General features: G+C 32.6%; 1 non-coding gene across 1 annotated transcript; it reads right to left on the bottom strand.

Moving 5' to 3' along the window:
- Positions 1-4,071: 4,071 nt before the first annotated feature.
- On the bottom strand, positions 4,072-4,143 carry TRNAH-GUG (transfer RNA histidin (anticodon GUG)). The gene has a single exon. It is a non-coding gene; the product is annotated as a tRNA-His (tRNA).
- Between the last annotated feature and the right edge of the window lie 7,181 nt (positions 4,144-11,324).

Genomic DNA, 11,324 nt, shown 5'->3' with positions numbered 1-11,324 from the left:
TGAAGAAGCCAAACCCCAAGTTAGACTAGTTAATTTATTCATTTTGTGCATGCCAAACATAAATTTACTCAAATACACATTAATCAATTATTTAATTAAAAAATGCAATTTGGAACTCTCGTACATATGTCTCTCAATGTCCTCGGTCGATCAAGAGTCCCCGCATATGTGCTCAATAATGAATGAACATCATCAACTTTGACCTATATATGTTTGTAAGGATGTGAGATTCATCTACAACTTATCCTATAAAGTTATTATTGATAGAATGATAAGTATATAACGTAATTAGGAATTCAAATGAAAAATTACCTATGGTGACATGTCCTCTTGAAGTGTCAGTTGCGTCAAAAAAGATTAAAAACTTTGAGGTTATACATCCATTGTAGAAGGTTTCTCCTACAAGAGTCAAAAGCATAGTTGTTACAATCATGACAATCAATTTTGTATAATTTTATGAAAAATGAACAATAACAAATAAATGATAAATATAAATATAATAGGGATCTCTCTAAGAATAGAAATTCCTTAGGGCCTAAGCTATCGAATCCACTTAGAGTCATTATTAGTGGTCACACCCTGGACAATAAAGAATGTAATAACATTTTGTTAGTACACAGAAGATAAAAGTATGCATCTACATTTAATCTCTTTAAAACACCTCATTATCTTCCCCTTGTCAATGTGAGGTGCCTCAACCCCCTCACCTCCAATGATAGGTGAAACCTGTAAGACACAAATAAGATGAGAAACCATATAGAATTTATTATAAATGAAGAAAGTAATAAAATTATGTAAAACAATTTATATCATGGAGGTCTCAAGGCCAAACAAAATGACCATGAGTGTGGACATGTCCACCTATCTCATCTCCTTCTTAGTCATCAGTTGAACATTTAAATCACATGAATATGTACATGCTAGTGCACACTTGTTAAAATTGCTATAATAATTTTTTAATAAAAAATTAACTATGATGTGAAAAATAAAACATATAGACTCCCCATGACATGAGGAGACCATGGACCAGCTTACCCCTCCTCACCTCTCACATTAGATGCTCCAACATTTGTACCCAAGTTTGTTGTATCCTCCTCCCCAAATACATATTGATATGCACCAAAACCAGTTCAGGGACCTAGGCATAAATTCCTGCGTGTAACACAAGTGTGGGGCATGTAAACATTTGAGTTGTTAACCGATGAACTTATTTCAACATTATCAACGCAAGGAGGCAAAACTAACCTACTATGAGAAAATAATAAAGAACTCAATGAGTGAATGGCTCTAATAGCTTTTGAGGTATGCTCTGTAATCACATTGGGATGTTGTACTAGAGGAGGAGGGACATATGAGTTGGGGAGACATAGGTGACCGCTTTCTTCCTCTGTGCAAACAGTCTATCTTAGGGAGCTCATAATCCTACTCCCCAGTTGGGTGTCATGCTCCAATAGTTCACTTTTTTCCCAAGCACAAACTCAACAACAATTTTCATAAAAAAATACCTCCAAATTTTTGTGTTGTGATTTGTCAAAAATTGTGCACTAGTGATCCCAAAAGTTGGCACCCATTGTCTCATTTATGTACAATTTTATTGACAAATTTGGTTATGTGCTTTTGACTTTGATACTAATTTTGAGGTTCACAAATAGGTTGCTAAACTCATCTTTACTAATTTGTTAAATGCTACAACCTTGTCATAATTGAGGCCATCATCAAACTGCACATGTATCTCATTGCACCCATGAAGAGTGATATTATACTACTTGGTAAGTGTCTCAATGTTTTATACAATGGAATTTTAAGTGGATAGCATGGGAGACAATATAGGAATTGTTTGATATGTGGCTTTACATCCCCATAATTCATTTAGATTCAATTGAATCAAATCCTCCAAATGAGAAGGGTTTCGAGGGGATACTGGATCATTTAGGCATGGTTGTGGTTTGTGTGGAGGTGATTGTGGCTCTTTTTGGGGCTCATTATTTCATGAAGAGAGGGGTGTTGAGGATCATTTTTGTCATCCATGCCTATTTAGATTGGAAATACAATTCAAATTACAAATTTATTCAATGAAAAACCAAATAAACCCTCTTTTTAAAAAAAACCTAACAGTGATAAAAAAAGCATAAATACTACACAAATCATTAAGAATCCAACTTACTTTGAGATGTTTGATGAAAACTATATTTGATACCCAAAACAATTTCCTATACCCAAAATCACAAGCCAACTAAATGCCATTTTTCATTGTTAAAACTAGTAAAATAATAGCACTTTGGTTGTATATATTACCACAAGTATCAGGTACCCAATATAGTAGGTATCAGGTACTCGATATATCAAGTATCTAATATGGTCATGATAGATTAACTTCAATATGGTAATTCAGTCTTGGAGAAAAAAGTCAAAGCGGGTTTTGAAGTACTTTTGGACAATCTAAAAGTGTTTTTTCACATTGCCAACTTTTGGACCCCTATGATCCTGCACATACCTATGATGTGCATATCTACATGCACATATATAATGCACACACATATATATGCATGTATATATGTACATGTGTACACTATGTACATACACATGTATGTATATATACACATTTGTGATATATGCATGTACATAGAGATGTGTGTATGTATATGTATATGTATGCATGTGTGTGTGTGTGTGTGTGTGTGTGTGTGTGTGTGTGTGCATATACATATAATTAATAGTAGTTAATGTTAACAAAGTTCATGGCCCTATGGTTGAATATTTATATATCTATTTGCATCTAAACTTTCTAAAAAAACATGACATGTACATAATCCATAGTCCACATTAGTACCTGATGTTGGTATTAGTCAATTGTCTTTGACAAAGGCAAGAAACAATATAATTAGATCTTTGGTCCATATTGCTATGGAAAGTTCTAGTATATAGACATAAAGGATGAGATTGTGGCAATATAGACATGAATATGGCATAAAGATGGGACCACATGCAATGATGATTTAAAAATATAGATATAGCAAATGGATGACCAACTTCATCCTAATTTAACACAATAAATATGAATTCTTAAACATCATACAATTCAATAGTAAAAGGTCATTTTTACTAATAAGAATATGAAATAAAATAAACTTTCTCATAACTCTTTATTCTTTTTGTTTCTTTGAACCAAATCTTTGCCTCCTTTGAATTAGAATTAGAAATTTACCTTATTTATATGTTCTATATATAATTTATTAAGCATTTCTTATTTCAAAGGTAGGAAGTTGAAATTTACAAGACTAAGAGGCATAATACCATCATGTCCACTTTTAAACAGGGTAGAGTACATTTGGTAATTTGTCATAATCAATATTTTTAATAATAATATTAAACTAATAGTTAAATCTTGTTATTGCTGATAATGACTATTCATACTGAAATGAAATGTATTTATTAGATCTAAAAGGCAAAAAATAATGTGATGTTACATAAATGCACCAATAAAATATAGTTTAGAGTACAAGAAAGTTTTTCAGAGATCTTGGAAAAAAACATAATGATGTGGCATCATCAAACATACTGTGACATTAAACTTTTGTAATGGAACTTCTGGAATAAGCTTTTCTTAAAATTCAGATTTCCACATAAGATTTTAAGAAGTCTCATATTAGAATGTTCAACTATATCCTCTCCCCTAAAATACTTATATATATTATATATCTTTCCACCATAAATTTGAGGGTGAAAAATATAGATCTAATATATCATTATGATGCAATGGCAAAATGTGCAAGATAAAAGGGTATCTTTGAATTATAGTTTATGTTTGAAGAGTCCGATAAAATAAATGTGGTTAACATGCTGATGCTGTTAAGAGCGGGCAATAGAAAATAGATATGGAAAATGAAAAATATAGATCTAATATATCATTATGATGCAATGGCAAAATGTGCAAGATAAAAGAGTATCTTTGAATTATAGTTTATTTTTGAAGAGTCCGATAAAATAAATGTGGTTAACATGCTGATGCTGTTAAGAGCGGGCAATAGAAAATAGATGTGGAAAATGTGAACCTTTACAAACTCTGTGATTTGTGGCTGCTGGGATTCGAGCCCAGGTCTCCACGGCCACAACGTGGAATTCTCACCACTAAACTACAGCCACAGCTGATGTTAAAAATTAACCATAATTCGAAACAACTTATAATTTCGAAGGAGACCCAACATGTGACTTCATCGTTTTTTTTAGTGTTTCTGCAACAGCAGTTTCGTTAGGGCGGGGCCGCTGAGTAAGAAATATTTCATCCATTAAAATGGGTGGTTAACACTTGATGATCCCAACCACAAGTTTGAACACTCTACATCAAATAATGCAAAGATTTGTTATTTAAGGTAGGTGTTATCCCCCATGTATTATTGAAGAGTTGCAAAATGCTTTGAATATCTTATTGTGGCGCAGACAGAGTGGAACTTGTTTATAGCCTTGGATGCTTCTCATCGTATACTTTTGTAATCCATACCTTTTTAAAGAATCCATTGCAAAAAGAGTGCAATCACATAAACGAGCTACGCTTGGTTCAATTTCACCTAATTATACAGATACGGCATAGTTGTTGCTCTCAGCAATTGGTACATTTAAATCTTCTGGAAAAGAAAAGTAATTCAAACCAATGTATGTAGAGGTTGCGCATTCCCATTATATTCATTGTTCCACGATGACAGGGCGCTAATTTGGCCTATGCAACCTTCGCATTATTAGCACAACGCTCTAACCAACTGAACAAATAGCCCAATATTTGGATATGAAGCCTGGATCTAGAACACATGCTCTGTTCTTTGCACTATATGGTCGTTTGTTCAATACCACTGTACCTATTGTTAATGATCCAAGATCTGATAAGTCCAAGGCCCGATATTCCTTACTCTGGCAAACTGAATCCAAAGGTGCCCAGTTAACTGTGCCTCGCATGATCAATCTCATACTTTCGACAATCTAGAGACTGATTCATTAGTCGATGAGCTATTCTATAGTTTCTACGTCCCGATAAATGAAATCAACCGAATTCTGTTTCCTCGAAAGTTGTATATCAGCATCTAAGGCCAAATTAGCTGCCATTGTCAAACTATAATCTCCGAAAACAAACAAGCACATTAATGTGCTCTAAATTTACTACAGATACACAAAATGCAATCACAACTCTCCTTGCTAATTTTATTTTGGTTAAAAGGAGATGATCCAAGGGAGGTGTATTGATTCTTGGCATTCCCTTTTTTTTCAAGCCTCTCCTATATTATTATTATATACATAATTCTTAACATTCCTTTTTTATTTTTTTTAAATTTACATAATTAACTTGTAAATTCAGTTATGTCACTAGCATTTTCAGTTGATTGTTATTAATATTTATAGTTTTCTTCTTGGTGGATTCCTTCTACGAGTTCCTATTTAAAGATTGGGAAGCTTCTAAGAGATTTTCTTTACTATTTTTTTTTATGTGTAATAAAGGTTGCATCATATGTCTTGGGAATATTGTTATTTCTTTTATTAAAACTATTAGTTTTAATGATTTTTTATTTCTAGATTTGACTCTATGATCCACCATCAGGATGAGAGAAGGATCCAATCCGATCCTTCTCTCATCCTGATGATGGATCATAGAGTGTGATCCCAAACGTTCATGTAAAAAAATCATACACAATCAAATTCAGAAACAAAAAGCCATTAGAAATAAATTGTGGAAATCTAATATTGTTAAGTACTAGTTTTATTTTTATGATGTACAGCCACTTATCATCATTGATAGCTGCCCGTTATATATGTTGAATAGATATTTATTTTCTTCACACATCTTTATGTATTGCTTGTTAATATTTACACTGTTTGTTAGTGGGATTTATTTATGGGTAGGTTATTCAGTTGATGGTAGCTAAATGTAAAAGCCTCTCAACCGCACTTGGGAGTACAAGGTTTCTACTATCCCATGTTCATCTGTGTTAAATGGAGACACTGTGTTTTCCGGGTTAAATACTGCAAAGTCGTGATATGTGAAATTTGATTTGGCTTATAATGGAGGTCTGTCAAATTATATATGCTATTTGCGCCCCTCCTCAAAGGGAGCTTGCCACAACACACTGTTGGTTTTGTTTTCATCCTCACCACAACCAGAAATAAAACCCCCTGTTAAGATGGAGTCATTCCATTAGATTCATTGAGTTTATTTACAAGAGAACAAACAAGGAACACTAACTTATAAAACTGTATGGGAAAAATAATTCATATTACATTGATTATCTCTCTTAAGCTCGGAGCTTTACAGAAACTGGAAAGATATATACAAAAGCACAAGTGAGTGAGATTTTTTTTTGGATGTTACTCAAGTCTTGTCCTCTGCAAACCATGGGTTTGATCATTTTGAAATTCTGAGAAGCTCTCCCAAATGAAAAATGATCCACATTCTTTAACCTTCCACATATTTCAAATCACAACCACAACTTTTCTATGTCTCCAAAGTTGAAGAACATGGGGGCAAAGGGAAGGAATAGGAAACAGGGCAACCTACAAAGTTTTGGTTCTCCCAAATCCCAAATAAATCACTTCTCTTTCCATTTCTAGACTTCCATACATATTTGAAAGCACTAGCACACCAACAATCTGATTTCACTGTATTGTATGTAGAATAACAATGAAAAGGGGGCAGATCAAACCCTAAAAGACCTTATTTTGTGGCCTTAATAGTGCTTTTACAGATTTAAAGAGAGAAGAAGCAATGGCGGCTTTGACATGCCCTCTTTTTGGGATGTTTCTACCAATTGATGGAGATTCAACCGCCATAGCCATCTGATTTCTGATTTCTGATTTCAGAGATATTACAGACACAAAGCTCACCCACAAGCCCACTGATTTGGATGGTTTATTGCATTTGCATCAGGGAGCATTTAAAGAAAGGATTTGGGGACTAATGGAATATGGTTTGTTATGCAGGGCAGCAAATTTGAGATTTAGATTTTTTAGGGCCAGTCTTACCATGCAGAACACGTTTTGGTCAAATGACACAGAGAGCACTGCTTTTGACTTTGGATTGGTTGTATTCTTTGAGACATGAAATGATAAACAAATGTTTATTTTACAAAAAGGGGATTCCTCCTGCAATTTTGTGCTTTTCTTTTTGTCAAAAGAATGGTTTGTTTTGGTTGTTGTGGGTCTGCAAATTTCTATTATAGGTCTTTCTATTTATTCTCTGAGTTGGGTGAATGATCTTCAATTTGCAATAAAAACTACAAAGGAGGTTGTTAGTTCGCTGTCTTGGGGCTAAGAAAATGGCGTGGTGTATGAATGTTAAATCACCAATGTGCCAATATTAAATAAGAAAAATGTCAAGTTGAACATGGAAAGCTGCAAAATATGACGATCGGTTGCAGACGACTTTTCTCGTTTGTTTTGGCATAAAAACACACCGTGAAAGGTAAACGACCACCAAAATTAAGGGGTATTTTTTCCTTCTAAATTTAAGATAATTTTAATATAGGAAGAAATGGTGACAGTAATAGTCAAAATAAAATAAATACTACAATTCCAATTGCTATGTAGATAATTCCAAACACTTGTTATTTTTCTATTGACACTTTTGTGTTAGTATGCATATGAATTCAAGAGCCCTTGTCACTACTCAAGTTATTAGTAGATGGTAAGTATTCATTGTCATCACTTGACATAGACTTATATGTGTATCTTACTTCATTCCTTTGTCGCATTCTTACATATATATTAAATAATTCTAGATGCAATGCTATTCTCATCAAGAACATTCATGGTAACATGGAGTAATATATCATGCAATTCCTTAATAGTTTCATTTTTAACAGAATTCAAAAGGAGAGGGAGAGGGAAATAAGGAGAGAAGGGCGTGCGGGTTGGGGGGAGAGAGAGACCTAGTTCTCCTATGTTCAATCCATCAAGTGCACTTTTCATTAAACTCTTATTAGACATTGTACATGAGCTCCCACTTATTGAGTCTCTATGGGTAGAGTCTCTCTAGTTAATGACATTTCAGATTGTATTAAGTGCTTCAAACTTAGTCCACCACCATCCTTGAGTTTACAAGGGACTCATAATTCAATAAGAATGTTGAGGATCATGTGCCTAACATGAGTAAGTTAGCTTCCCAAGTCTTGTAAAACCAAGGGCCTTGATGGATAGACATTGGTAATTGCTTGATATTTGTTGTGTTAGAATGGAGTTCTGGAACAAAAATTTTACTTGCAAGTAAACCAAATTTAGACTTTGAATTTCACATTGCTTTGTAGGTAATTCAACAACACTTTGTTACTTCTCTATCCAAAAAAAATGTCATGAATTCAAGAGCTTATGCCACTACTCAAGGTACTAGTAGATGGTGAGTATTCATCATCATCAGCTGATATGGACTCACATGCATATTTTACTCCTTTGTGACATTTCTTTGTATATTGAATGGATTTAGTTGCAATACCATGCTCATTAAGAATATTCATGACACCCACGAAGTAATATATCATGTGATTTCTAAATAGTTTCATTCTTATAATAGAATTCATAACCAAATTCTCTATAGTCATTTTTCTTCTTGATCATTGCAATATTTTCTCTTCAATTGAATATTTTGTAATCAATTGATATACAATCACAATTTGTTCTTGCTAGAATCAATCCCAAGCCACCATCCCGAGTTGAAATAAGAAAAGAAACATGTCGTTGGACTTGCACTACTAAAGTTCTTGATCCAATATACTATGCTACAACAAAATGTGTGTGTGTGTGTGTGTGTGTGTGTGTGTGTGTGTGAGAGAGAGAGAGAGAGAGAGAGAGAGAGAGAGAGAGAGATCTTTTTGGAAAATATCCACAACTATTTTTTTCAAAAAAATTTAAACATAAAAAAAAATTCTCCCACACATTAAACAACTCATCATATAACTATCTCATTACTTCTTATCTTCATATCTACTTTTATCTACTCTAAAACTAAGCATACTAAGGGTGAGAACGTGATGCTTTGCATCCCTTTTTTAAGTCATGTTTTAAAACTTTTTAGATATCTGCATTTAAAATTTTAACATTAGTTTGTCTAATAATGCCTACCAGTTTTCTATTCAATTAAATGAGAACTTTTTAACCAACATTTCATATCACACTATATGATCTATTATCAAGATTTAATAAGAGAACTAAAGAAGAAAAATTTGATTTGATACATGTTGATGGAGAAAAATCTCACCACTTGAATGTACGAAAAAGAAGTATTATCAACATGGATTATAAATTTTTTATGTCTCTTATCATTGTCCTTCTATACCTACAACTAAATGCTCCAATCTCTAAGTTATTTGTACTTGACATGTATAAAAATAATTATGAGCTTTGCCTTCTTGAATTATTACGTATGACCGTATTATGCTAAATTTATGTAGAGATTGTGTACATATTTTCTTTGTCCCAAGACAATGAAATAAAATAAAGAAATAATTGTTTACCTATATTTCTTTTTCTTAACCGAATGCACAAGTAACAATTCATGTCCCTATTACACACATATATATAAAATATCATATAAATTTTGAATTACTTTTTCTAATTATATCTTGAGCTCTAAGGATATTATATTGGATTTATTTTTTGGATAGGCAATGGGCCGAAGTCTAGATTATTTATTATTTCATTACTATTATCTATCAAGATTAATTATTATTATGTGTTAACCTTGAGTAGATTCAAACCCAAGACCTCCTAGATGAGAGGCTCACAATTTACCATTGTGTTATCTATTGACCAAGAAGTAGCAACCACAATAGTTAGGCTCTTGCCTATTATATTTGATTTTATTACCCTCAAAGTTTAGTTTTAATCTTGTAAGATAGAAAACAAATGATTCAACGCTCTTAAAATACTTATGTAATAGAATTTTTCTTTCTTTACTTCATTATCTTTAAGTAAAATAGGTTTAGTAAGGAGTACCAAGGTATCATTATGTGTGTATTTTTAGGTATGTTTATGTCTAAATGAAAATGTATATTTTGTTATGCACAAGTGTGGAGATGGGAACAAAACGTGTACTTGTTTTAAGTTACTAAATAAAGGGTAGATACTACCACATTGGAGGGTGGGGCATACTATTTAAAGTGGGAACATTAGAAAAAATACTCTAACAATAATATATACATGTATGAAACCATAGCATGAAAATACTTGCTCATATTTTTAGTAAACTAGGGATGATATTTCTAATGTGGTTGTTAATGAAGAAAAACTTGACATATATCAACATTCAAAGTTCAAGTTCATGCATCAAAAATAAAGATTACAGTCTTAATTTTTACTAGTACAATGCATAGATTGATGACCAATGACCAGGACTACATAAATTTGATTATATAGAGGAAAGATTTACATCTTCAATGAATGTGCCTAATCTAACAATCATAATGGTTAGTCATTATATTTATACCTGCATTGTTTTCTAGAGTTTTAGATCTATAAAAAAAATTATTGCTATATCATTTTTCATATTTATTAAGGTTTTGCATTTCATATCATTTTTCTTTCATTGTGATATTTTGTATTAAGAGTGTGCGCTTTATTATGCACTTAATTATTATTTACCCTACATGCACTTTGATGCTTTATTAGGTTTCACTCTTTACATTTAATAATCCCAAATTAGTTTTTATAAACATGAGATTCATTTGTGGTCATTTTTCTTTTCATCCATCCTTGTAATGGGAAATGTGTATTGCATAGGCTACTTATGATTACAATGTAAGAGTTATTACTAAAACCCTACTCTTCTTGTATTTTTAAAGAATTGTGGATTTTCATCTTAAGAGTCAGTTTGATGGTCTATAATAATGATCATGGGGCTCATTTGATTAAATAAAAGGAACCATTAATCAATAAAACTTGCTTTAATGCATTTTCTCAAGCCAAATTATAATGTTTTCTTCTAGGTTGCATGTCATTTAGCACCCAAAATAGGAAATTGATGTCTTAGACGACAGGGATGGGAGACTTGGCATACAGTGAGATTAGCCAAGAATGTATTTTGAATGCATACGGTGATGTGTTTGTATGATGTCTCAAGGTGTGGTCATATAGTGAGGTGATGATAGGTGAAGGAGTTTGGTACACTAAGTGACCTCTGTTGAGGATATTATATACCATGCATAAAGGATCAAGATGTCGTAAATGTACAATACTGGATCATATAGTGGTGGAGGAAATGGAATATTGTTATATGGTGATTGGAAAGTTATATGGGAAGTTAATGATTGTGTGTTAATTGTATGATGAAGCCAAGACAATTATGAACCAAAATA

This window comes from Cupressus sempervirens, chromosome 2, assembly GCF_028749045.1.
Source record: "Cupressus sempervirens isolate cs-2001-9-10 chromosome 2, ASM2874904v1, whole genome shotgun sequence".
NCBI lineage: Eukaryota > Viridiplantae > Streptophyta > Pinopsida > Cupressales > Cupressaceae > Cupressus > Cupressus sempervirens.
Note: the sequence above shows the minus strand (reverse complement) of the source record. Positions and strands in the feature narration are given on the sequence as shown.